The following is a 25,211-nucleotide window of genomic DNA, read 5'->3' on the forward strand; positions in this document are numbered from 1 at the left end:
ATGTGTTTCTTCGTTGGTCAATGGAAGAAAAATCTTGCAAAACTCTCCAGATTATTGCCTTTTTAACCTTTTTCTAGGAAACTTTCTAGATGAATGCTTTTTAGCCTTTGTCAATACATGCTTTTGCAAGCTGTCTCTGTGGCGCAATCAGTGAGCGCATTCGGCTGTTAACCGAAAGGTTGGTGGTTCAATCCCACCTGGGGACGTAATTGACCTTGTGATCAAATTTTGGTGATCTTTAAGTAGACAAGTCAAAATTTCAAACCACCTCTTATAGTGTAGGGTACCTGGCCTTCTCTGATGCAATCAGAGTCAGATTTGATTAAGTCATTTTATAAAAAACAGGAAGCACAATTTAGCATGGGGTTGCAGAGAAAAAAAATTATGCAGGCAGAGAAATCCAAATGAGTGATTAATCAGCTCTTCATTTTATGGCTTTATTTTTATGCTAACACATTTGCTCTCTGAAAAGTGTCCACAAAGCCAAGTCTCTGATTAACACCTTTGTAGGAATGGTTTTTCACCTATTACTGATTAAAACTTGCTTCATTGGAAAGGCAGCAAGATGCATCCTCATTACAATGTCCACTGAAATAATACAGGTTGACACCAGGAAACATAAACCTCACTGCATCCTTGCTGCTTTCTCAAGTGGGAATCTGTTTAATGTGAAAACCAGGTGATATCTAATCAGCACACAGGTAAGAAGTTAAGAAAATCTTTCTTTAAGGGTGAAGATGTTTCTCACAAAATCGTTGCCCCAATGCATCATTGAAATTCAAGATGGAAAGATGATTTTGAAATATCAATTGTACATTTTGCATTGCTCTTCTGGTGACAATGTAGCTTGTTTTTGTCAATTACCATTTCAGTAATAGGGTAAAGAAAATTAAGTGGATTTCTGAAAGAATACAATGCTGTCAATATACTATTAAAACAAATTAAAATGTTAAAAGTTATTGTACTTTAAGTAAAAATAAAAGAGTCAAAATATCAATTCCAGTTTTGGAAGAATTTAATTAACAAAAAAAATAAGTGCACATAGCAGAGGATGGTTTCGATCCACCGACCTCTGGGTTATGGGCCCGGCACGCTTCCACTGCGCCACTCTGCTGCTCATGTAAGTGTCAGAGATCCTGAAGTACTCACTCATCATGTGAAAGTACCAATGTGTTTCTTTGTTGGTCAATGGAAGAAAAATCTTGCAAAACTCTCCAGATTATTGCCTTTTTAACCTTTTTCTAGGAAACTTTCTAGATGAATGCTTTTTAGCCTTTGTCAGTACATGCGTTTGCAAGCTGTCTCTGTGGCGCAATTGGTTAGCGCATTCGGCTGTTAACCGAAAGGTTGGTGGTTCAATCCCACCCGGGGACGTAATTGACCTTGTGATCAAATTTTGGTGATCTTTAAGTAGACAAGTCAAAATTTCAAACCACCTCTTATAGTGTAGGGTACCTGGCCTTCTCTGATGCAATCAGAGTCAGATTTGATTAAGTCATTTTATAAAAAACAGGAAGCACAATTTAGCATGGGGTTGCAGAGAAAAAAAATTATGCAGGCAGAGAAATCCAATTGAGTGATTAATCAGCTCTCCATTTTATGGCTTTATTTTTATGCTAACACATTTGCTCTCTGAAAAGTGTCCACAAAGCCAAGTCTCTGATTAACACCTTTGTAGGAATGGTTTTTCACCTATTACTGATTAAAACTTGCTTCATTGGAAAGGCAGCAAGATGCATCCTCATTACAATGTCCACTGAAATAATACAGGTTGACACCAGGAAACATAAACCTCACTGCATCCTTGCTGCTTTCTCAAGTGGGAATCTGTTTAATGTGAAAACCAGGTGATATCTAATCAGCACACAGGTAAGAAGTTAAGAAAATATTTCTTTAAGGGTGAAGATGTTTCTCACAAAATCGTTGCCCCAATGCATCATTAAAATTCAAGATGGAAAGATGATTTTGAAATATCAATTGTACATTTTGCATTGCTCTTCTGGTGACAATGTAGCTTGTTTTTGTCAATTACCATTTCAGTAATAGGGTAAAGAAAATTAAGTGGATTTCTGAAAGAAAACAATGCTGTCAATATACTATTAAAACAAATTAAAATGTTAAAAGTTATTGTACTTTAAGTAAAAATAAAAGAGTCAAAATATCAATTCCAGTTTTGGAAGAATTTAATTAACAAAAAAAGAAGTGCACATAGCAGAGGATGGTTTCGATCCACCAACCTCTGGGTTATGGGCCCAGCACGCTTCCGCTGCACCACTCTGCTGCTCATGTAAGTGTCAGAGATCCTGAAGTACTCACTCATCATGTGAAAGTACCAATGTGTTTCTTCGTTGGTCAATGGAAGAAAAATCTTGCAAAACTCTCCAGATTATTGCCTTTTTAACCTTTTTCTAGGAAACTTTCTAGATGAATGCTTTTTAGCCTTTGTCAGTACATGCTTTTGCAAGCTGTCTCTGTGGCGCAATCAGTTAGCACATTCGGCTGTTAACCGAAAGGTTGGTGGTTCAATCCCACCCGGGGACGTAATTGACCTTGTGATTAAATTTTGGTGATCTTTAAGTAGACAAGTCAAAATTTCAAACCACCTCTTATAGTGTAGGGTACCTGGCCTTCTCTGATGCAATCAGAGTCAGATTTGATTAAGTCATTTTATAAAAAACAGGAAGCACAATTTAGCATGGGGTTGCAGAGAAAAAAAATTATGCAGGCAGAGAAATCCAATTGAGTGATTAATCAGCTCTCCATTTTATGGCTTTATTTTTATGCTAACACATTTGCTCTCTGAAAAGTGTCCACAAAGCCAAGTCTCTGATTAACACCTTTGTAGGAATGGTTTTTCACCTATTACTGATTAAAACTTGCTTCATTGGAAAGGCAGCAAGATGCATCCTCATTACAATGTCCACTGAAATAATACAGGTTGACACCAGGAAACATAAACCTCACTGCATCCTTGCTGCTTTCTCAAGTGGGAATCTGTTTAATGTGAAAACCAGGTGATATCTAATCAGCACACAGGTAAGAAGTTAAGAAAATCTTTCTTTAAGAGTGAAGATGTTTCTCACAAAATCGTTGCCCCAATGCATCATTGAAATTCAAGATGGAAAGATGATTTTGAAATATCAATTGTACATTTTGCATTGCTCTTCTGGTGACAATGTAGCTTGTTTTTGTCAATTACCATTTCAGTAATAGGGTAAAGAAAATTAAGTGGATTTCTGAAAGAATACAATGCTGTCAATATACTATTAAAACAAATTAAAATGTTAAAAGTTATTGTACTTTAAGTAAAAATAAAAGAGTCAAAATATCAATTCCAGTTTTGGAAGAATTTAATTAACAAAAAAATAAGTGCACATAGCAGAGGATGGTTTCGATCCACCGACCTCTGGGTTATGGGCCCAGCACGCTTCCGCTGCGCCACTCTGCTGCTCATGTAAGTGCCAGAGATCCTGAAGTACTTACTCATCATGTGAAAGTACCAATGTGTTTCTTCGTTGGTCAATGGAAGAAAAATCTTGCAAAACTCTCCAGATTATTGCCTTTTTAACCTTTTTCTAGGAAACTTTCTAGATGAATGCTTTTTAGCCTTTGTTAGTACATGATTTTGCAAGTTGTATCTGTGGTGCAATCGGTTAGCGCATTCGGCTGTTAACCGAAAGGCTGGTGGTTCAATATCACCCGGGGACGTAATTGACCTTGTGATCAAATTTTGCTGATCTTTAAGTAGACAAGTCAAAATTTCAAACCACCTCTTATAGTGTAGGGTACCTGGCCTTCTCTGATGCAATCAGAGTCAGATTTGATTTAGTCATTTTATAAAAAACAAGAAGCACAATTTAGCATGGGGTTGCAGAGAAAAAAAATTATGCAGGCAGAGAAATCCAATTGAGTGATTAATCAGCTCTCCATTTTATGGCTTTATTTTTATGCTAACACATTTGCTCTCTGAAAAGTGTCCACAAAGCCAAGTCTCTGATTAACACCTTTGTAGGAATGGTTTTTCACCTATTACTGATTAAAACTTGCTTCATTGGAAAGGCAGCAAGATGCATCCTCATTACAATGTCCACTGAAATAATACAGGTTGACACCAGGAAACATAAACCTCACTGCATCCTTGCTGCTTTCTCAAGTGGGAATCTGTTTAATGTGAAAACCAGGTGATATCTAATCAGCACACAGGTAAGAAGTTAAGAAAATCTTTCTTTAAGGGTGAAGATGTTTCTCACAAAATCATTGCCCCAATGCATCATTGAAATTCAAGATGGAAAGATGATTTTGAAATATCAATTGTACATTTTGCATTGCTCTTCTGGTGACAATGTAGCTTGTTTTTGTCAAATACCATTTCAGTAATAGGGTAAAGAAAATTAAGTGGATTTCTGAAAGAAAACAATGCTGTCAATATACTATTAAAACAAATTAAAATGTTAAAAGTTATTGTACTTTAAGTAAAAATAAAAGAGTCAAAATATTAATTCCAGTTTTGGCAGAATTTAATTAACAAAAAAATAAGTGCACATAGCAGAGGATGGTTTCGATCCACCGACCTCTGGGTTATGGGCCCAGCACACTTCCGCTGCGCCACTCTGCTGCTCATGTAAGTGTCAGAGATCCTGAAGTACTCACTCATCATGTGAAAGTACCAATGTGTTTCTTCGTTGGTCAATGGAAGAAAAATCTTGCAAAACTCTCCAGATTATTGCCTTTTTAACCTTTTTCTAGGAAACTTTCTAGATGAATGCTTTTTAGCCTTTGTCAATACATGCTTTTGCAAGCTGTCTCTGTGGCGCAATCAGTGAGCGCATTCGGCTGTTAACCGAAAGGTTGGTGGTTCAATCCCACCTGGGGACGTAATTGACCTTGTGATCAAATTTTGGTGATCTTTAAGTAGACAAGTCAAAATTTCAAACCACCTCTTATAGTGTACGGTACCTGGCCTTCTCTGATGCAATCAGAGTCAGATTTGATTAAGTCATTTTATAAAAAACAGGAAGCACAATTTAGCATGGGGTTGCAGAGAAAAAAAATTATGCAGGCAGAGAAATCCAAATGAGTGATTAATCAGCTCTTCATTTTATGGCTTTATTTTTATGCTAACACATTTGCTCTCTGAAAAGTGTCCACAAAGCCAAGTCTCTGATTAACACCTTTGTAGGAATGGTTTTTCACCTATTACTGATTAAAACTTGCTTCATTGGAAAGGCAGCAAGATGCATCCTCATTACAATGTCCACTGAAATAATACAGGTTGACACCAGGAAACATAAACCTCACTGCATCCTTGCTGCTTTCTCAAGTGGGAATCTGTTTAATGTGAAAACCAGGTGATATCTAATCAGCACACAGGTAAGAAGTTAAGAAAATCTTTCTTTAAGGGTGAAGATGTTTCTCACAAAATCGTTGCCCCAATGCATCATTGAAATTCAAGATGGAAAGATGATTTTGAAATATCAATTGTACATTTTGCATTGCTCTTCTGGTGACAATGTAGCTTGTTTTTGTCAATTACCATTTCAGTAATAGGGTAAAGAAAATTTAGTGGATTTCTGAAAGAAAACAATGCTGTCAATATACTATTAAAACAAATTAAAATGTTAAAAGTTATTGTACTTTAAGTAAAAATAAAAGAGTCAAAATATCAATTCCAGTTTTGGAAGAATTTAATTAACAAAAAAATAAGTGCACATAGCAGAGGATGGTTTCGATCCACCGACCTCTGGGTTATGGGCCCAGCACGCTTCCGCTGCGCCACTCTGCTGCTCATGTAAGTGTCAGAGATCCTGAAGTACTCACTCATCATGTGAAAGTACCAATGTGTTTCTTCGTTGGTCAATGGAAGAAAAATCTTGCAAAACTCTCCAGATTATTGCCTTTTTAACCTTTTTCTAGGAAACTTTCTAGATAAATGCTTTTTAGCCTTTGTCAGTACATGCTTTTGCAAGCTGTCTCTGTGGCGCAATCGGTTAGCGCATTTGGCTGTTAACCGAAAGGTTGGTGGTTCAACCCCACCCGGGGATGTAATTGACCTTGTGATCAAGTTTTGGTGATCTTTAAGTAGACAAGTCAAAATTTCAAACCACCTCTTATAGTGTAGGGTACCTGGCCTTCTCTGATGCAATCAGAGTCAGATTTGATTAAGTCATTTTATAAAAAACAGGAAGCACAATTTAGCATGGTGTTGCAGAGAAAAAAAATTATGCAGGCAGAGAAATCCAATTGAGTGATTAATCAGCTCTCCATTTTATGGCTTTATTTTTATGCTAACACATTTGCTCTCTGAAAAGTGTCCACAAAGCCAAGTCTCTGATTAACACCTTTGTAGGAATGGTTTTTCACCTATTACTGATTAAAACTTGCTTCATTGGAAAGGCAGCAAGATGCATCCTCATTACAATGTCCACTGAAATAATACAGGTTGACACCAGGAAACATAAACCTCACTGCATCCTTGCTGCTTTCTCAAGTGGGAATCTGTTTAATGTGAAAACCAGGTGATATCTAATCAGCACACAGGTAAGAAGTTAAGAAAATCTTTCTTTAAGGGTGAAGATGTTTCTCACAAAATCGTTGCCCCAATGCATCATTGAAATTCAAGATGGAAAGATGATTTTGAAATATCAATTGTACATTTTGCATTGCTCTTCTGGTGACAATGTAGCTTGTTTTTGTCAATTACCATTTCAGTAATAGGGTAAAGAAAATTAAGTGGATTTCTGAAATAAAACAATGCTGTCAATATACTATTAAAACAAATTAAAATGTTAAAAGTTATTGTACTTTAAGTAAAAATAAAAGAGTCAAAATATCAATTCCAGTTTTGGAAGAATTTAATTAACAAAAAAATAAGTGCACATAGCAGAGGATGGCTTCGATCCTCCAACCTCTGGGTTATGGGCCCAGCACGCTTCCGCTGCGCCACTCTGCTGCTCATGTAAGTGTCAGAGATCCTGAAGTACTCACTCATCATGTGAAAGTACCAATGTGTTTCTTCGTTGGTCAATGGAAGAAAAATCTTGCAAAACTCTCCAGATTATTGCCTTTTTAACCTTTTTCTAGGAAACTTTCTAGATGAATGCTTTTTAGCCTTTGTCAATACATGCTTTTGCAAGCTGTCTCTGTGGCGCAATCGGTTAGCGCATTCGGCTGTTAACCGAAAGGTTGGTGGTTCAATCCCACCCGGGGACGTAATTGACCTTGTGATCAAATTTTGGTGATCTTTAAGTAGACAAGTCAAAATTTCAAACCACCTCTTATAGTGTAGGGTACCTGGCCTTCTCTGATGCAATCAGAGTCAGATTTGATTAAGTCATTTTATAAAAAACAGGAAGCACAATTTAGCATGGGGTTGCAGAGAAAAAAAATTATGCAGGCAGAGAAATCCAATTGAGTGATTAATCAGCTCTCCATTTTATGGCTTTATTTTTATGCTAACACATTTGCTCTCTGAAAAGTGTCCACAAAGCCAAGTCTCTGATTAACACCTTTGTAGGAATGGTTTTTCACCTATTACTGATTAAAACTTGCTTCATTGGAAAGGCAGCAAGATGCATCCTCATTACAATGTCCACTGAAATAATACAGGTTGACACCAGGAAACATAAACCTCACTGCATCCTTGCTGCTTTCTCAAGTGGGAATCTGTTTAATGTGAAAACCAGGTGATATCTAATCAGCACACAGGTAAGAAGTTAAGAAAATCTTTCTTTAAGGGTGAAGATGTTTCTCACAAAATCGTTGCCCCAATGCATCATTGAAATTCAAGATGGAAAGATGATTTTGAAATATCAATTGTACATTTTGCATTGCTCTTCTGGTGACAATGTAGCTTGTTTTTGTCAATTACCATTTCAGTAATAGGGTAAAGAAAATTAAGTGGATTTCTGAAAGAAAACAATGCTGTCAATATACTATTAAAACAAATTAAAATGTTAAAAGTTATTGTACTTTAAGTAAAAATAAAAGAGTCAAAATATCAATTCCAGTTTTGGAAGAATTTAATTAACAAAAAAATAAGTGCACATAGCAGAGGATGGTTTCGATCCACCAACCTCTGGGTTATGGGCCCAGCACGCTTCCGCTGCGCCACTCTGCTGCTCATGTAAGTGTCAGAGATCCTGAAGTACTCACTCATCATGTGAAAGTACCAATGTGTTTCTTCGTTGGTCAATGGAAGAAAAATCTTGCAAAACTCTCCAGATTATTGCCTTTTTAACCTTTTTCTAGGAAACTTTCTAGATGAATGCTTTTTAGCCTTTGTCAATACATGCTTTTGCAAGCTGTCTCTGTGGCGCAATCGGTTAGCGCATTCGGCTGTTAACCGAAAGGTTGGTGGTTCAATCCCACCCGGGGACGTAATTGACCTTGTGATCAAATTTTGGTGATCTTTAAGTAGACAAGTCAAAATTTCAAACCACCTCTTATAGTGTAGGGTACCTGGCCTTCTCTGATGCAATCAGAGTCAGATTTGATTAAGTCATTTTATAAAAAACAGGAAGCACAATTTAGCATGGGGTTGCAGAGAAAAAAAATTATGCAGGCAGAGAAATCCAATTGAGTGATTAATCAGCTCTCCATTTTATGGCTTTATTTTTATGCTAACACATTTGCTCTCTGAAAAGTGTCCACAAAGCCAAGTCTCTGATTAACACCTTTGTAGGAATGGTTTTTCACCTATTACTGATTAAAACTTGCTTCATTGGAAAGGCAGCAAGATGCATCCTCATTACAATGTCCACTGAAATAATACAGGTTGACACCAGGAAACATAAACCTCACTGCATCCTTGCTGCTTTCTCAAGTGGGAATCTGTTTAATGTGAAAACCAGGTGATATCTAATCAGCACACAGGTAAGAAGTTAAGAAAATCTTTCTTTAAGGGTGAAGATGTTTCTCACAAAATCGTTGCCCCAATGCATCATTGAAATTCAAGATGGAAAGATGATTTTGAAATATCAATTGTACATTTTGCATTGCTCTTCTGGTGACAATGTAGCTTGTTTTTGTCAATTACCATTTCAGTAATAGGGTAAAGAAAATTAAGTGGATTTCTGAAAGAAAACAATGCTGTCAATATACTATTAAAACAAATTAAAATGTTAAAAGTTATTGTACTTTAAGTAAAAATAAAAGAGTCAAAATATCAATTCCAGTTTTGGAAGAATTTAATTAACAAAAAAATAAGTGCACATAGCAGAGGATGGTTTCGATCCACCAACCTCTGGGTTATGGGCCCAGCACGCTTCCGCTGCGCCACTCTGCTGCTCATGTAAGTGTCAGAGATCCTGAAGTACTCACTCATCATGTGAAAGTACCAATGTGTTTCTTCGTTGGTCAATGGAAGAAAAATCTTGCAAAACTCTCCAGATTATTGCCTTTTTAACCTTTTTCTAGGAAACTTTCTAGATGAATGCTTTTTAGCCTTTGTCAATACATGCTTTTGCAAGCTGTCTCTGTGGCGCAATCGGTTAGCGCATTCGGCTGTTAACCGAAAGGTTGGTGGTTCAATCCCACCCGGGGACGTAATTGACCTTGTGATCAAATTTTGGTGATCTTTAAGTAGACAAGTCAAAATTTCAAACCACCTCTTATAGTGTAGGGTACCTGGCCTTCTCTGATGCAATCAGAGTCAGATTTGATTAAGTCATTTTATAAAAAACAGGAAGCACAATTTAGCATGGGGTTGCAGAGAAAAAAAATTATGCAGGCAGAGAAATCCAATTGAGTGATTAATCAGCTCTCCATTTTATGGCTTTATTTTTATGCTAACACATTTGCTCTCTGAAAAGTGTCCACAAAGCCAAGTCTCTGATTAACACCTTTGTAGGAATGGTTTTTCGCCTATTACTGATTAAAACTTGCTTCATTGGAAAGGCAGCAAGATGCATCCTCATTACAATGTCCACTGAAATAATACAGGTTGACACCAGGAAACATAAACCTCACTGCATCCTTGCTGCTTTCTCAAGTGGGAATCTGTTTAATGTGAAAACCAGGTGATATCTAATCAGCACACAGGTAAGAAGTTAAGAAAATCTTTCTTTAAGGGTGAAGATGTTTCTCACAAAATCGTTGCCCCAATGCATCATTGAAATTCAAGATGGAAAGATGATTTTGAAATATCAATTGTACATTTTGCATTGCTCTTCTGGTGACAATGTAGCTTGTTTTTGTCAATTACCATTTCATTAATAGGGTAAAGAAAATTAAGTGGATTTCTGAAAGAAAACAATGCTGTCAATATACTATTAAAACAAATTAAAATGTTAAAAGTTATTGTACTTTAAGTAAAAATAAAAGAGTCAAAATATTAATTCCAGTTTTGGCAGAATTTAATTAACAAAAAAATAAGTGCACATAGCAGAGGATGGTTTCGATCCACCGACCTCTGGGTTATGGGCCCAGCACACTTCCGCTGCGCCACTCTGCTGCTCATGTAAGTGTCAGAGATCCTGAAGTACTCACTCATCATGTGAAAGTACCAATGTGTTTCTTCGTTGGTCAATGGATGAAAAATCTTGCAAAACTCTCCAGATTATTGCCTTTTTAACCTTTTTCTAGGAAACTTTCTCGATGAATGCTTTTTAGCCTTTGTCAATACATGCTTTTGCAAGCTGTCTCTGTGGCGCAATCAGTGAGCGCATTCGGCTGTTAACCGAAAGGTTTTATGGTTCAATCCCACCTGGGGACGTAATTGACCTTGTGATCAAATTTTGGTGATCTTTAAGTAGACAAGTCAAAATTTCAAACCACCTCTTATAGTGTAGGGTACCTGGCCTTCTCTGATGCAATCAGAGTCAGATTTGATTAAGTCATTTTATAAAAAACAGGAAGCACAATTTAGCATGGGGTTGCAGAGAAAAAAAATTATGCAGGCAGAGAAATCCAAATGAGTGATTAATCAGCTCTCCATTTTATGGCTTTATTTTTATGCTAACACATTTGCTCTCTGAAAAGTGTCCACAAAGCCAAGTCTCTGATTAACACCTTTGTAGGAATGGTTTTTCACCTATTACTGATTAAAACTTGCTTCATTGGAAAGGCAGCAAGATGCATCCTCATTACAATGTCCACTGAAATAATACAGGTTGACACCAGGAAACATAAACCTCACTGCATCCTTGCTGCTTTCTCAAGTGGGAATCTGTTTAATGTGAAAACCAGGTGATATCTAATCAGCACACAGGTAAGAAGTTAAGAAAATCTTTCTTTAAGGGTGAAGATGTTTCTCACAAAATCGTTGCCCCAATGCATCATTGAAATTCAAGATGGAAAGATGATTTTGAAATATCAATTGTACATTTTGCATTGCTCTTCTGGTGACAATGTAGCTTGTTTTTGTCAATTACCATTTCAGTAATAGGGTAAAGAAAATTAAGTGGATTTCTGAAAGAAAACAATGCTGTCAATATACTATTAAAACAAATTAAAATGTTAAAAGTTATTGTACTTTAAGTAAAAATAAAAGAGTCAAAATATCAATTCCAGTTTTGGAAGAATTTAATTAACAAAAAAATAAGTGCACATAGCAGAGGATGGTTTCGATCCACCGACCTCTGGGTTATAGGCCCAGCACGCTTCCGCTGCGCCACTCTGCTGCTCATGTAAGTGTCAGAGATCCTGAAGTACTCACTCATCATGTGAAAGTACCAATGTGTTTCTTCGTTGGTCAATGGAAGAAAAATCTTGCAAAACTCTCCAGATTATTGCCTTTTTAACCTTTTTCTAGGAAACTTTCTAGATGAATGCTTTTTAGCCTTTGTCAGTACATGCTTTTGCAAGCTGTCTCTGTGGTGCAATCGGTTAGCGCATTTGGCTGTTAACCGAAAGGTTGGTGGTTCAATCCCACCCGGGGACGTAATTGACCTTGTGATCAAATTTTGGTGATCTTTAAGTAGACAAGTCAAAATTTCAAACCACCTCTTATAGTGTAGGGTACCTGGCCTTCTCTGATGCAATCAGAGTAAGATTTGATTAAGTCATTTTATAAAAAACAGGAAGCACAATTTAGCATGGGGTTGCAGAGAAAAAAAATTATGCAGGCAGAGAAATCCAATTGAGTGATTAATCAGCTCTCCATTTTATGGCTTTATTTTTATGCTAACACATTTGCTCTCTGAAAAGTGTCCACAAAGCCAAGTCTCTGATTAACACCTTTGTAGGAATGGTTTTTCACCTATTACTGATTAAAACTTGCTTCATTGGAAAGGCAGCAAGATGCATCCTCATTACAATGTCCACTGAAATAATACAGGTTGACACCAGGAAACATAAACCTCACTGCATCCTTGCTGCTTTCTCAAGTGGGAATCTGTTTAATGTGAAAACCAGGTGATATCTAATCAGCACACAGGTAAGAAGTTAAGAAAATCTTTCTTTAAGGGTGAAGATGTTTCTCACAAAATCGTTGCCCCAATGCATCATTGAAATTCAAGATGGAAAGATGATTTTGAAATATCAATTGTACATTTTGCATTGCTCTTCTGGTGACAATGTAGCTTGTTTTTGTCAATTACCATTTCAGTAATAGGGTAAAGAAAATTAAGTGGATTTCTGAAAGAATACAATGCTGTCAATATACTATTAAAACAAATTAAAATGTTAAAAGTTATTGTACTTTAAGTAAAAATAAAAGAGTCAAAATATCAATTCCAGTTTTGGAAGAATTTAATTAACAAAAAAAATAAGTGCACATAGCAGAGGATGGTTTCGATCCACCGACCTCTGGGTTATGGGCCCAGCACGCTTCCACTGCGCCACTCTGCTGCTCATGTAAGTGTCAGAGATCCTGAAGTACTCACTCATCATGTGAAAGTACCAATGTGTTTCTTTGTTGGTCAATGGAAGAAAAATCTTGCAAAACTCTCCAGATTATTGCCTTTTTAACCTTTTTCTAGGAAACTTTCTAGATGAATGCTTTTTAGCCTTTGTCAGTACATGCGTTTGCAAGCTGTCTCTGTGGCGCAATTGGTTAGCGCATTCGGCTGTTAACCGAAAGGTTGGTGGTTCAATCCCACCCGGGGACGTAATTGACCTTGTGATCAAATTTTGGTGATCTTTAAGTAGACAAGTCAAAATTTCAAACCACCTCTTATAGTGTAGGGTACCTGGCCTTCTCTGATGCAATCAGAGTCAGATTTGATTAAGTCATTTTATAAAAAACAGGAAGCACAATTTAGCATGGGGTTGCAGAGAAAAAAAATTATGCAGGCAGAGAAATCCAATTGAGTGATTAATCAGCTCTCCATTTTATGGCTTTATTTTTATGCTAACACATTTGCTCTCTGAAAAGTGTCCACAAAGCCAAGTCTCTGATTAACACCTTTGTAGGAATGGTTTTTCACCTATTACTGATTAAAACTTGCTTCATTGGAAAGGCAGCAAGATGCATCCTCATTACAATGTCCACTGAAATAATACAGGTTGACACCAGGAAACATAAACCTCACTGCATCCTTGCTGCTTTCTCAAGTGGGAATCTGTTTAATGTGAAAACCAGGTGATATCTAATCAGCACACAGGTAAGAAGTTAAGAAAATATTTCTTTAAGGGTGAAGATGTTTCTCACAAAATCGTTGCCCCAATGCATCATTAAAATTCAAGATGGAAAGATGATTTTGAAATATCAATTGTACATTTTGCATTGCTCTTCTGGTGACAATGTAGCTTGTTTTTGTCAATTACCATTTCAGTAATAGGGTAAAGAAAATTAAGTGGATTTCTGAAAGAAAACAATGCTGTCAATATACTATTAAAACAAATTAAAATGTTAAAAGTTATTGTACTTTAAGTAAAAATAAAAGAGTCAAAATATCAATTCCAGTTTTGGAAGAATTTAATTAACAAAAAAAGAAGTGCACATAGCAGAGGATGGTTTCGATCCACCAACCTCTGGGTTATGGGCCCAGCACGCTTCCGCTGCACCACTCTGCTGCTCATGTAAGTGTCAGAGATCCTGAAGTACTCACTCATCATGTGAAAGTACCAATGTGTTTCTTCGTTGGTCAATGGAAGAAAAATCTTGCAAAACTCTCCAGATTATTGCCTTTTTAACCTTTTTCTAGGAAACTTTCTAGATGAATGCTTTTTAGCCTTTGTCAGTACATGCTTTTGCAAGCTGTCTCTGTGGCGCAATCAGTTAGCACATTCGGCTGTTAACCGAAAGGTTGGTGGTTCAATCCCACCCGGGGACGTAATTGACCTTGTGATTAAATTTTGGTGATCTTTAAGTAGACAAGTCAAAATTTCAAACCACCTCTTATAGTGTAGGGTACCTGGCCTTCTCTGATGCAATCAGAGTCAGATTTGATTAAGTCATTTTATAAAAAACAGGAAGCACAATTTAGCATGGGGTTGCAGAGAAAAAAAATTATGCAGGCAGAGAAATCCAATTGAGTGATTAATCAGCTCTCCATTTTATGGCTTTATTTTTATGCTAACACATTTGCTCTCTGAAAAGTGTCCACAAAGCCAAGTCTCTGATTAACACCTTTGTAGGAATGGTTTTTCACCTATTACTGATTAAAACTTGCTTCATTGGAAAGGCAGCAAGATGCATCCTCATTACAATGTCCACTGAAATAATACAGGTTGACACCAGGAAACATAAACCTCACTGCATCCTTGCTGCTTTCTCAAGTGGGAATCTGTTTAATGTGAAAACCAGGTGATATCTAATCAGCACACAGGTAAGAAGTTAAGAAAATCTTTCTTTAAGAGTGAAGATGTTTCTCACAAAATCATTGCCCCAATGCATCATTGAAATTCAAGATGGAAAGATGATTTTGAAATATCAATTGTACATTTTGCATTGCTCTTCTGGTGACAATGTAGCTTGTTTTTGTCAATTACCATTTCAGTAATAGGGTAAAGAAAATTAAGTGGATTTCTGAAAGAATACAATGCTGTCAATATACTATTAAAACAAATTAAAATGTTAAAAGTTATTGTACTTTAAGTAAAAATAAAAGAGTCAAAATATCAATTCCAGTTTTGGAAGAATTTAATTAACAAAAAAATAAGTGCACATAGCAGAGGATGGTTTCGATCCACCGACCTCTGGGTTATGGGCCCAGCACGCTTCCGCTGCGCCACTCTGCTGCTCATGTAAGTGCCAGAGATCCTGAAGTACTTACTCATCATGTGAAAGTACCAATGTGTTTCTTCGTTGGTCAATGGAAGAAAAATCTTGCAAAACTCTCCAGATTATTGCCTTTTTAACCTTTTTCTAGGAAACTTTCTAGATGAATGCTTTTTAGCCTTTGTTAGTACATGATTTTGCAAGTTGTATCTGTGGTGCAATCGGTTAGCGCATTCGGCTGTTAACCGAAAGGCTGGTGGTTCAATATCACCCGGGGACGTAATTGACCTTGTGATCAAATTTTGCTGATCTTTAAGTAGACAAGTCAAAATTTCAAACCACCTCTTATAGTGTAGGGTACCTGGCCTTCTCTGATGCAATCAGAGTCAGATTTGATTTAGTCATTTTATAAAAAACAGGAAGCACAATTTAGCATGGGGTTGCAGAGAAAAAAAATTATGCAGGCAGAGAAATCCAATTGAGTGATTAATCAGCTCTCCATTTTATGGCTTTATTTTTATGCTAACACATTTGCTCTCTGAAAAGTGTCCACAAAGCCAAGTCTCTGATTAACACCTTTGTAGGAATGGTTTTTCACCTATTACTGATTAAAACTTGCTTCATTGGAAAGGCAGCAAGATGCATCCTCATTACAATGTCCACTGAAATAATACAGGTTGACACCAGGAAACATAAACCTCACTGCATCCTTGCTGCTTTCTCAAGTGGGAATCTGTTTAATGTGAAAACCAGGTGATATCTAATCAGCACACAGGTAAGAAGTTAAGAAAATCTTTCTTTAAGGGTGAAGATGTTTCTCACAAAATCATTGCCCCAATGCATCATTGAAATTCAAGATGGAAAGATGATTTTGAAATATCAATTGTACATTTTGCATTGCTCTTCTGGTGACAATGTAGCTTGTTTTTGTCAAATACCATTTCAGTAATAAGGTAAAGAAAATTAAGTGGATTTCTGAAAGAAAACAATGCTGTCAATATACTATTAAAACAAATTAAAATGTTAAAAGTTATTGTACTTTAAGTAAAAATAAAAGAGTCAAAATATTAATTCCAGTTTTGGCAGAATTTAATTAACAAAAAAATAAGTGCACATAGCAGAGGATGGTTTCGATCCACCGACCTCTGGGTTATGGGCCCAGCACGCTTCCGCTGCGCCACTCTGCTGCTCATGTAAGTGTCAGAGATCCTGAAGTACTCACTCATCATGTGAAAGTACCAATGTGTTTCTTCGTTGGTCAATGGAAGAAAAATCTTGCAAAACTCTCCAGATTATTGCCTTTTTAACCTTTTTCTAGGAAACTTTCTAGATAAATGCTTTTTAGCCTTTGTCAGTACATGCTTTTGCAAGCTGTCTCTGTGGCGCAATCAGTGAGCGCATTCGGCTGTTAACCGAAAGGTTGGTGGTTCAATCCCACCTGGGGACGTAATTGACCTTGTGATCAAATTTTGGTGATCTTTAAGTAGACAAGTCAAAATTTCAAACCACCTCTTATAGTGTAGGGTACCTGGCCTTCTCTGATGCAATCAGAGTCAGATTTGATTAAGTCATTTTATAAAAAACAGGAAGCACAATTTAGCATGGGGTTGCAGAGAAAAAAAATTATGCAGGCAGAGAAATCCAAATGAGTGATTAATCAGCTCTTCATTTTATGGCTTTATTTTTATGCTAACACATTTGCTCTCTGAAAAGTGTCCACAAAGCCAAGTCTCTGATTAACACCTTTGTAGGAATGGTTTTTCACCTATTACTGATTAAAACTTGCTTCATTGGAAAGGCAGCAAGATGCATCCTCATTACAATGTCCACTGAAATAATACAGGTTGACACCAGGAAACATAAACCTCACTGCATCCTTGCTGCTTTCTCAAGTGGGAATCTGTTTAATGTGAAAACCAGGTGATATCTAATCAGCACACAGGTAAGAAGTTAAGAAAATCTTTCTTTAAGGGTGAAGATGTTTCTCACAAAATCGTTGCCCCAATGCATCATTGAAATTCAAGATGGAAAGATGATTTTGAAATATCAATTGTACATTTTGCATTGCTCTTCTGGTGACAATGTAGCTTGTTTTTGTCAATTACCATTTCAGTAATAGGGTAAAGAAAATTAAGTGGATTTCTGAAATAAAACAATGCTGTCAATATACTATTAAAACAAATTAAAATGTTAAAAGTTATTGTACTTTAAGTAAAAATAAAAGAGTCAAAATATCAATTCCAGTTTTGGAAGAATTTAATTAACAAAAAAAAAGTGCACATAGCAGAGGATGGCTTCGATCCTCCAACCTCTGGGTTATGGGCCCAGCACGCTTCCGCTGCGCCACTCTGCTGCTCATGTAAGTGTCAGAGATCCTGAAGTACTCACTCATCATGTGAAAGTACCAATGTGTTTCTTCGTTGGTCAATGGAAGAAAAATCTTGCAAAACTCTCCAGATTATTGCCTTTTTAACCTTTTTCTAGGAAACTTTCTAGATGAATGCTTTTTAGCCTTTGTCAGCCTTTGCTTTTGCAAGCTGTCTCTGTGGCGAAATCAGTTAGCGCATTCGGCTGTTAACCGAAAGGTTGGTGGTTCAATCCCACCCGGGGACGTAATTGACCTTGTGATCAGATTTTGGTGATCTTTAAGTAGACAAGTCAAAATTTCAAACCACCTCTTATAGTGTAGGGTACCTGGCCTTCTCTGATGCAATCAGAGTCAGATTTGATTAAGTCATTTTATAAAAAACAGGAAGCACAATTTAGCATGGGGTTGCAGAGAAAAAAAATTATGCAGGCAGAGAAATCCAATTGAGTGATTAATCAGCTCTCCATTTTATGGCTTTATTTTTATGCTAACACATTTGCTCTCTGAAAAGTGTCCACAAAGCCAATTCTCTGATTAACACCTTTGTAGGAATGGTTTTTCACCTATTACTGATTAAAACTTGCTTCATTGGAAAGGCAGCAAGATGCATCCTCATTACAATGTCCACTGAAATAATACAGGTTGACACCAGGAAACATAAACCTCACTGCATCCTTGCTGCTTTCTCAAGTGGGAATCTGTTTAATGTGAAAACCAGGTGATATCTAATCAGCACACAGGTAAGAAGTTAAGAAAATCTTTCTTTAAGGGTGAAGATGTTTCTCACAAAATCGTTGCCCCAATGCATCATTGAAATTCAAGATGGAAAGATGATTTTGAAATATCAATTGTACATTTTGCATTGCTCTTCTGGTGACAATGTAGCTTGTTTTTGTCAATTACCATTTCAGTAATAGGGTAAAGAAAATTAAGTGGATTTCTGAAAGAATACAATGCTGTCAATATACTATTAAAACAAATTAAAATGTTAAAAGTTATTGTACTTTAAGTAAAAATAAAAGAGTCAAAATATCAATTCCAGTTTTGGAAGAATTTAATTAACAAAAAAAATAAGTGCACATAGCAGAGGATGGTTTCGATCCACCGACCTCTGGGTTATGGGCCCGGCACGCTTCCACTGCGCCACTCTGCTGCTCATGTAAGTGTCAGAGATCCTGAAGTACTCACTCATCATGTGAAAGTACCAATGTGTTTCTTTGTTGGTCAATGGAAGAAAAATCTTGCAAAACTCTCCAGATTATTGCCTTTTTAACCTTTTTCTAGGAAACTTTCTAGATGAATGCTTTTTAGCCTTTGTCAGTACATGCGTTTGCAAGCTGTCTCTGTGGCGCAATTGGTTAGCGCATTCGGCTGTTAACCGAAAGGTTGGTGGTTCAATCCCACCCGGGGACGTAATTGACCTTGTGATCAAATTTTGGTGATCTTTAAGTAGACAAGTCAAAATTTCAAACCACCTCTTATAGTGTAGGGTACCTGGCCTTCTCTGATGCAATCAGAGTCAGATTTGATTAAGTCATTTTATAAAAAACAGGAAGCACAATTTAGCATGGGGTTGCAGAGAAAAAAAATTATGCAGGCAGAGAAATCCAATTGAGTGATTAATCAGCTCTCCATTTTATGGCTTTATTTTTATGCTAACACATTTGCTCTCTGAAAAGTGTCCACAAAGCCAAGTCTCTGATTAACACCTTTGTAGGAATGGTTTTTCACCTATTACTGATTAAAACTTGCTTCATTGGAAAGGCAGCAAGATGCATCCTCATTACAATGTCCACTGAAATAATACAGGTTGACACCAGGAAACATAAACCTCACTGCATCCTTGCTGCTTTCTCAAGTGGGAATCTGTTTAATGTGAAAACCAGGTGATATCTAATCAGCACACAGGTAAGAAGTTAAGAAAATCTTTCTTTAAGGGTGAAGATGTTTCTCACAAAATCATTGCCCCAATGCATCATTGAAATTCAAGATGGAAAGATGATTTTGAAATATCAATTGTACATTTTGCATTGCTCTTCTGGTGACAATGTAGCTTGTTTTTGTCAAATACCATTTCAGTAATAGGGTAAAGAAAATTAAGTGGATTTCTGAAAGAAAACAATGCTGTCAATATACTATTAAAACAAATTAAAATGTTAAAAGTTATTGTACTTTAAGTAAAAATAAAAGAGTCAAAATATTAATTCCAGTTTTGGCAGAATTTAATTAACAAAAAAATAAGTGCACATAGCAGAGGATGGTTTCGATCCACCGACCTCTGGGTTATGGGCCCAGCACACTTCCGCTGCGCCACTCTGCTGCTCATGTAAGTGTCAGAGATCCTGAAGTACTCACTCATCATGTGAAAGTACCAATGTGTTTCTTCGTTGGTCAATGGAAGAAAAATCTTGCAAAACTCTCCAGATTATTGCCTTTTTAACCTTTTTCTAGGAAACTTTCTAGATGAATGCTTTTTAGCCTTTGTCAATACATGCTTTTGCAAGCTGTCTCTGTGGCGCAATCAGTGAGCGCATTCGGCTGTTAACCGAAAGGTTGGTGGTTCAATCCCACCTGGGGACGTAATTGACCTTGTGATCAAATTTTGGTGATCTTTAAGTAGACAAGTCAAAATTTCAAACCACCTCTTATAGTGTACGGTACCTGGCCTTCTCTGATGCAATCAGAGTCAGATTTGATTAAGTCATTTTATAAAAAACAGGAAGCACAATTTAGCATGGGGTTGCAGAGAAAAAAAATTATGCAGGCAGAGAAATCCAAATGAGTGATTAATCAGCTCTTCATTTTATGGCTTTATTTTTATGCTAACACATTTGCTCTCTGAAAAGTGTCCACAAAGCCAAGTCTCTGATTAACACCTTTGTAGGAATGGTTTTTCACCTATTACTGATTAAAACTTGCTTCATTGGAAAGGCAGCAAGATGCATCCTCATTACAATGTCCACTGAAATAATACAGGTTGACACCAGGAAACATAAACCTCACTGCATCCTTGCTGCTTTCTCAAGTGGGAATCTGTTTAATGTGAAAACCAGGTGATATCTAATCAGCACACAGGTAAGAAGTTAAGAAAATCTTTCTTTAAGGGTGAAGATGTTTCTCACAAAATCGTTGCCCCAATGCATCATTGAAATTCAAGATGGAAAGATGATTTTGAAATATCAATTGTACATTTTGCATTGCTCTTCTGGTGACAATGTAGCTTGTTTTTGTCAATTACCATTTCAGTAATAGGGTAAAGAAAATTTAGTGGATTTCTGAAAGAAAACAATGCTGTCAATATACTATTAAAACAAATTAAAATGTTAAAAGTTATTGTACTTTAAGTAAAAATAAAAGAGTCAAAATATCAATTCCAGTTTTGGAAGAATTTAATTAACAAAAAAATAAGTGCACATAGCAGAGGATGGTTTCGATCCACCGACCTCTGGGTTATGGGCCCAGCACGCTTCCGCTGCGCCACTCTGCTGCTCATGTAAGTGTCAGAGATCCTGAAGTACTCACTCATCATGTGAAAGTACCAATGTGTTTCTTCGTTGGTCAATGGAAGAAAAATCTTGCAAAACTCTCCAGATTATTGCCTTTTTAACCTTTTTCTAGGAAACTTTCTAGATAAATGCTTTTTAGCCTTTGTCAGTACATGCTTTTGCAAGCTGTCTCTGTGGCGCAATCGGTTAGCGCATTTGGCTGTTAACCGAAAGGTTGGTGGTTCAACCCCACCCGGGGATGTAATTGACCTTGTGATCAAGTTTTGGTGATCTTTAAGTAGACAAGTCAAAATTTCAAACCACCTCTTATAGTGTAGGGTACCTGGCCTTCTCTGATGCAATCAGAGTCAGATTTGATTAAGTCATTTTATAAAAAACAGGAAGCACAATTTAGCATGGTGTTGCAGAGAAAAAAAATTATGCAGGCAGAGAAATCCAATTGAGTGATTAATCAGCTCTCCATTTTATGGCTTTATTTTTATGCTAACACATTTGCTCTCTGAAAAGTGTCCACAAAGCCAAGTCTCTGATTAACACCTTTGTAGGAATGGTTTTTCACCTATTACTGATTAAAACTTGCTTCATTGGAAAGGCAGCAAGATGCATCCTCATTACAATGTCCACTGAAATAATACAGGTTGACACCAGGAAACATAAACCTCACTGCATCCTTGCTGCTTTCTCAAGTGGGAATCTGTTTAATGTGAAAACCAGGTGATATCTAATCAGCACACAGGTAAGAAGTTAAGAAAATCTTTCTTTAAGGGTGAAGATGTTTCTCACAAAATCGTTGCCCCAATGCATCATTGAAATTCAAGATGGAAAGATGATTTTGAAATATCAATTGTACATTTTGCATTGCTCTTCTGGTGACAATGTAGCTTGTTTTTGTCAATTACCATTTCAGTAATAGGGTAAAGAAAATTAAGTGGATTTCTGAAATAAAACAATGCTGTCAATATACTATTAAAACAAATTAAAATGTTAAAAGTTATTGTACTTTAAGTAAAAATAAAAGAGTCAAAATATCAATTCCAGTTTTGGAAGAATTTAATTAACAAAAAAATAAGTGCACATAGCAGAGGATGGCTTCGATCCTCCAACCTCTGGGTTATGGGCCCAGCACGCTTCCGCTGCGCCACTCTGCTGCTCATGTAAGTGTCAGAGATCCTGAAGTACTCACTCATCATGTGAAAGTACCAATGTGTTTCTTCGTTGGTCAATGGAAGAAAAATCTTGCAAAACTCTCCAGATTATTGCCTTTTTAACCTTTTTCTAGGAAACTTTCTAGATGAATGCTTTTTAGCCTTTGTCAATACATGCTTTTGCAAGCTGTCTCTGTGGCGCAATCGGTTAGCGCATTCGGCTGTTAACCGAAAGGTTGGTGGTTCAATCCCACCCGGGGACGTAATTGACCTTGTGATCAAATTTTGGTGATCTTTAAGTAGACAAGTCAAAATTTCAAACCACCTCTTATAGTGTAGGGTACCTGGCCTTCTCTGATGCAATCAGAGTCAGATTTGATTAAGTCATTTTATAAAAAACAGGAAGCACAATTTAGCATGGGGTTGCAGAGAAAAAAAATTATGCAGGCAGAGAAATCCAATTGAGTGATTAATCAGCTCTCCATTTTATGGCTTTATTTTTATGCTAACACATTTGCTCTCTGAAAAGTGTCCACAAAGCCAAGTCTCTGATTAACACCTTTGTAGGAATGGTTTTTCACCTATTACTGATTAAAACTTGCTTCATTGGAAAGGCAGCAAGATGCATCCTCATTACAATGTCCACTGAAATAATACAGGTTGACACCAGGAAACATAAACCTCACTGCATCCTTGCTGCTTTCTCAAGTGGGAATCTGTTTAATGTGAAAACCAGGTGATATCTAATCAGCACACAGGTAAGAAGTTAAGAAAATCTTTCTTTAAGGGTGAAGATGTTTCTCACAAAATCGTTGCCCCAATGCATCATTGAAATTCAAGATGGAAAGATGATTTTGAAATATCAATTGTACATTTTGCATTGCTCTTCTGGTGACAATGTAGCTTGTTTTTGTCAATTACCATTTCAGTAATAGGGTAAAGAAAATTAAGTGGATTTCTGAAAGAAAACAATGCTGTCAATATACTATTAAAACAAATTAAAATGTTAAAAGTTATTGTACTTTAAGTAAAAATAAAAGAGTCAAAATATCAATTCCAGTTTTGGAAGAATTTAATTAACAAAAAAATAAGTGCACATAGCAGAGGATGGTTTCGATCCACCAACCTCTGGGTTATGGGCCCAGCACGCTTCCGCTGCGCCACTCTGCTGCTCATGTAAGTGTCAGAGATCCTGAAGTACTCACTCATCATGTGAAAGTACCAATGTGTTTCTTCGTTGGTCAATGGAAGAAAAATCTTGCAAAACTCTCCAGATTATTGCCTTTTTAACCTTTTTCTAGGAAACTTTCTAGATGAATGCTTTTTAGCCTTTGTCAATACATGCTTTTGCAAGCTGTCTCTGTGGCGCAATCGGTTAGCGCATTCGGCTGTTAACCGAAAGGTTGGTGGTTCAATCCCACCCGGGGACGTAATTGACCTTGTGATCAAATTTTGGTGATCTTTAAGTAGACAAGTCAAAATTTCAAACCACCTCTTATAGTGTAGGGTACCTGGCCTTCTCTGATGCAATCAGAGTCAGATTTGATTAAGTCATTTTATAAAAAACAGGAAGCACAATTTAGCATGGGGTTGCAGAGAAAAAAAATTATGCAGGCAGAGAAATCCAATTGAGTGATTAATCAGCTCTCCATTTTATGGCTTTATTTTTATGCTAACACATTTGCTCTCTGAAAAGTGTCCACAAAGCCAAGTCTCTGATTAACACCTTTGTAGGAATGGTTTTTCACCTATTACTGATTAAAACTTGCTTCATTGGAAAGGCAGCAAGATGCATCCTCATTACAATGTCCACTGAAATAATACAGGTTGACACCAGGAAACATAAACCTCACTGCATCCTTGCTGCTTTCTCAAGTGGGAATCTGTTTAATGTGAAAACCAGGTGATATCTAATCAGCACACAGGTAAGAAGTTAAGAAAATCTTTCTTTAAGGGTGAAGATGTTTCTCACAAAATCGTTGCCCCAATGCATCATTGAAATTCAAGATGGAAAGATGATTTTGAAATATCAATTGTACATTTTGCATTGCTCTTCTGGTGACAATGTAGCTTGTTTTTGTCAATTACCATTTCAGTAATAGGGTAAAGAAAATTAAGTGGATTTCTGAAAGAAAACAATGCTGTCAATATACTATTAAAACAAATTAAAATGTTAAAAGTTATTGTACTTTAAGTAAAAATAAAAGAGTCAAAATATCAATTCCAGTTTTGGAAGAATTTAATTAACAAAAAAATAAGTGCACATAGCAGAGGATGGTTTCGATCCACCAACCTCTGGGTTATGGGCCCAGCACGCTTCCGCTGCGCCACTCTGCTGCTCATGTAAGTGTCAGAGATCCTGAAGTACTCACTCATCATGTGAAAGTACCAATGTGTTTCTTCGTTGGTCAATGGAAGAAAAATCTTGCAAAACTCTCCAGATTATTGCCTTTTTAACCTTTTTCTAGGAAACTTTCTAGATGAATGCTTTTTAGCCTTTGTCAATACATGCTTTTGCAAGCTGTCTCTGTGGCGCAATCGGTTAGCGCATTCGGCTGTTAACCGAAAGGTTGGTGGTTCAATCCCACCCGGGGACGTAATTGACCTTGTGATCAAATTTTGGTGATCTTTAAGTAGACAAGTCAAAATTTCAAACCACCTCTTATAGTGTAGGGTACCTGGCCTTCTCTGATGCAATCAGAGTCAGATTTGATTAAGTCATTTTATAAAAAACAGGAAGCACAATTTAGCATGGGGTTGCAGAGAAAAAAAATTATGCAGGCAGAGAAATCCAATTGAGTGATTAATCAGCTCTCCATTTTATGGCTTTATTTTTATGCTAACACATTTGCTCTCTGAAAAGTGTCCACAAAGCCAAGTCTCTGATTAACACCTTTGTAGGAATGGTTTTTCGCCTATTACTGATTAAAACTTGCTTCATTGGAAAGGCAGCAAGATGCATCCTCATTACAATGTCCACTGAAATAATACAGGTTGACACCAGGAAACATAAACCTCACTGCATCCTTGCTGCTTTCTCAAGTGGGAATCTGTTTAATGTGAAAACCAGGTGATATCTAATCAGCACACAG

General features: G+C 36.8%; 15 non-coding genes across 15 annotated transcripts; 9 read left to right on the forward strand and 6 right to left on the reverse strand.

Annotated features, from left to right (window-relative positions):
- The first annotated feature begins 1,300 nt into the window (after positions 1-1,300).
- On the forward strand, positions 1,301-1,374 carry TRNAN-GUU (transfer RNA asparagine (anticodon GUU)). The gene has a single exon. It is a non-coding gene; the product is annotated as a tRNA-Asn (tRNA).
- Positions 1,375-3,376: 2,002 nt separating this feature from the next.
- On the reverse strand, positions 3,377-3,448 carry TRNAM-CAU (transfer RNA methionine (anticodon CAU)). Its single transcript has one exon. It is a non-coding gene; the product is annotated as a tRNA-Met (tRNA).
- Positions 3,449-5,710: 2,262 nt separating this feature from the next.
- Positions 5,711-5,782, reverse strand: TRNAM-CAU (transfer RNA methionine (anticodon CAU)). The gene has a single exon. It is a non-coding gene; the product is annotated as a tRNA-Met (tRNA).
- A 1,353-nt stretch (positions 5,783-7,135) lies between these two features.
- On the forward strand, positions 7,136-7,209 carry TRNAN-GUU (transfer RNA asparagine (anticodon GUU)). Its single transcript has one exon. It is a non-coding gene; the product is annotated as a tRNA-Asn (tRNA).
- Positions 7,210-8,302: 1,093 nt separating this feature from the next.
- On the forward strand, positions 8,303-8,376 carry TRNAN-GUU (transfer RNA asparagine (anticodon GUU)). Its single transcript has one exon. It is a non-coding gene; the product is annotated as a tRNA-Asn (tRNA).
- Positions 8,377-9,469: 1,093 nt separating this feature from the next.
- On the forward strand, positions 9,470-9,543 carry TRNAN-GUU (transfer RNA asparagine (anticodon GUU)). The gene has a single exon. It is a non-coding gene; the product is annotated as a tRNA-Asn (tRNA).
- A 3,171-nt stretch (positions 9,544-12,714) lies between these two features.
- Positions 12,715-12,786, reverse strand: TRNAM-CAU (transfer RNA methionine (anticodon CAU)). Its single transcript has one exon. It is a non-coding gene; the product is annotated as a tRNA-Met (tRNA).
- Positions 12,787-12,972: 186 nt separating this feature from the next.
- On the forward strand, positions 12,973-13,046 carry TRNAN-GUU (transfer RNA asparagine (anticodon GUU)). Its single transcript has one exon. It is a non-coding gene; the product is annotated as a tRNA-Asn (tRNA).
- A 2,002-nt stretch (positions 13,047-15,048) lies between these two features.
- On the reverse strand, positions 15,049-15,120 carry TRNAM-CAU (transfer RNA methionine (anticodon CAU)). The gene has a single exon. It is a non-coding gene; the product is annotated as a tRNA-Met (tRNA).
- Positions 15,121-16,215: 1,095 nt separating this feature from the next.
- TRNAM-CAU (transfer RNA methionine (anticodon CAU)) lies at positions 16,216-16,287 on the reverse strand. The gene has a single exon. It is a non-coding gene; the product is annotated as a tRNA-Met (tRNA).
- Positions 16,288-18,807: 2,520 nt separating this feature from the next.
- Positions 18,808-18,881, forward strand: TRNAN-GUU (transfer RNA asparagine (anticodon GUU)). The gene has a single exon. It is a non-coding gene; the product is annotated as a tRNA-Asn (tRNA).
- A 2,002-nt stretch (positions 18,882-20,883) lies between these two features.
- On the reverse strand, positions 20,884-20,955 carry TRNAM-CAU (transfer RNA methionine (anticodon CAU)). The gene has a single exon. It is a non-coding gene; the product is annotated as a tRNA-Met (tRNA).
- Positions 20,956-22,308: 1,353 nt separating this feature from the next.
- Positions 22,309-22,382, forward strand: TRNAN-GUU (transfer RNA asparagine (anticodon GUU)). The gene has a single exon. It is a non-coding gene; the product is annotated as a tRNA-Asn (tRNA).
- Positions 22,383-23,475: 1,093 nt separating this feature from the next.
- Positions 23,476-23,549, forward strand: TRNAN-GUU (transfer RNA asparagine (anticodon GUU)). The gene has a single exon. It is a non-coding gene; the product is annotated as a tRNA-Asn (tRNA).
- Positions 23,550-24,642: 1,093 nt separating this feature from the next.
- Positions 24,643-24,716, forward strand: TRNAN-GUU (transfer RNA asparagine (anticodon GUU)). The gene has a single exon. It is a non-coding gene; the product is annotated as a tRNA-Asn (tRNA).
- The last annotated feature ends 495 nt before the right edge of the window (positions 24,717-25,211 follow it).

This window comes from Pseudophryne corroboree, chromosome 4, assembly GCF_028390025.1.
Source record: "Pseudophryne corroboree isolate aPseCor3 chromosome 4, aPseCor3.hap2, whole genome shotgun sequence".
NCBI lineage: Eukaryota > Metazoa > Chordata > Amphibia > Anura > Myobatrachidae > Pseudophryne > Pseudophryne corroboree.